Raw genomic sequence first — 1,999 nt, 5'->3', positions numbered from 1 at the left:
CTGGTCCCAACAGAAACAAAATTAACTGGGCCCAAGAATCACAGAGGCAGGAGTAGCAGTATTTAAGGATTTTGTCTTCTCTCCATCTCTTACTTTCCATTTTGAGCCTTGAATTTTTGACTAGGTTAGCTCTCAACCACATACTTTCTTTGTTTCATGGCTTCTTGCTTATTCTCTGAATGCTTAGTTAGACAGTGTATCTGGTGAACTTTTCTACTCAGCCCTTTGACCATTCCTGTGGCCTCCACCAAGCAGATAGCCTCAGAGTTGAGAGTCTATCCTCAGGTCTGGATTTGTTTCTGGGGGTTAAACTCCAAACATTAAGTGTACCAAAAAGCTGACAGGATGCTTGTGGGAACATGAGTGTCAGGGACCTTCCAACTTCCAAGGCCTAGCTGTGACTTAAAAGTCATGGGGTCCACTGGTTTTGTCCCAGCTTACTTCATGTTACAACTGTGACCAGGTCAATGACTCTTATGATTATCCTCCACGGGCTGTGTACTGTGAGACATTTTATTAACTTGCAGTGGATCACACATGTATTATATTCTGTAGGTGTATTAGTCAGGATTCTCTAGAGAAACAGAACCAACAGGAGACTCTCTCTCTCTCTCTCTCTCTCTTTAATATATATACATTTATACATATATTAAAACCCAAAACTGTTTATCCAAAAAGAGAGAGAGGATAGAAAATGAAGATAAGGTGCAGTGATTCTGTATAAAATGTAACTAAAAGACCTTTACTATTTCCTCTCTATCTCTCTCTCTCTCTCTATATATATATATGTACACATATATCTATATAACCTGGGTTTACTTTATTTATTTGTTTGTTTGTTTATTTATTTATTTATTATTTTTTTTAACGCCTACAACACCCAGTATTCCTAGGTGGACTCCCATCCAAGTACTAAGCAGGCCCAACTCTGTTTAGCTTCCGAGATCAGACGAGATCGGATACATTCAGGGTGGTATAGCCGTAGACTACTTTCTTTCTTTCTTTCTTTCTTTCTTTCTTTCTTTCTTTCTTTCTTTCTTTCTTTCTTTCTTTCTTTCTTTCTTTCTTTCTTTCTTTCCTCTCTCTCTCTCTCTCTCTTTCTTTCTTTCTTTCTTTCTAAAACTCGGGTTTTCTCTCTCATATAATTATGGAAACTGAGAAGTCCCAAGACCTACAGTTGGCAAGCTAGAGACCCAAGAGAGCTGGTAATGTAGTTTCAGTTGGAGTCCAGAGGTCTGAGAAACAGGAGAGCCAATAGTGTAAGTTTCACTTTGAAGGAAGAAAAAGGCTGATGTTACAGTTCAGGTATTCAAGCAGGCTAAATTCTCCCTTACTCAATTTTTTTTGTTGTTCTACTTCAGGTCTTCAATTGATTGGATGAGGCCCACCCACATTAAGGAGAGAGTAAATCAGTCTATGGATTCAAATGTTAATCTCATCCAGAAACATCCTTATGGACACACCCAGCATAATATTTGACCAAATGTTTGGGCACCCCTGTGGCCAAATCAAGTTGCCATAAGTTAACCATATCAGTAAGATTAACCCTAGAGTGAGTGGTACCCACTTTCTAGGATATATTCTGAGAAGGATCTCTAACTTGACCCACCAACCAAAATGTCTATCCCGCTCTCCTGTCAGTTCAGGAATAAATTAGAATAATGGAAGTTTATTTATTTATTTATTTATTTACTTACTTATTTACTTATTTATTTATTTATTAACAATAATGTTACAATGATCCAGAAGACTGACGAAAAGCCTTCATTTCTGCTCTTCCAGTCTCTGGAAAGCCTTGTGAATTTGGGACAAGACCCATTATATTTGAGACTGATCAGAAGAGTGACAAAAGGAGTCTTAGAATAAGATGCAAGAAATAGAGAGTCATCTAATACAATATGGCTAACTCCTGTGTATTAAGAAATACTATAAGTTTTAATAAAAAGTTTTCCCCAAAGTTGGGACTGATTTCCTGATATACCACCAGTTGGTCCTCTTT

The 1,999-nt window shown here is 37.5% G+C and overlaps 1 pseudogene; it reads right to left on the bottom strand.

Moving 5' to 3' along the window:
- Positions 1 to 868: 868 nt before the first annotated feature.
- LOC112475612 lies at positions 869 to 987 on the bottom strand (annotated as a pseudogene).
- Between the last annotated feature and the right edge of the window lie 1,012 nt (positions 988 to 1,999).

This window comes from Pteropus alecto, unplaced genomic scaffold (genome assembly GCF_000325575.1).
Source record: "Pteropus alecto unplaced genomic scaffold, ASM32557v1 scaffold392, whole genome shotgun sequence".
Taxonomy (NCBI): Eukaryota; Metazoa; Chordata; class Mammalia; order Chiroptera; family Pteropodidae; genus Pteropus; species Pteropus alecto.
Note: the sequence above shows the minus strand (reverse complement) of the source record. Positions and strands in the feature narration are given on the sequence as shown.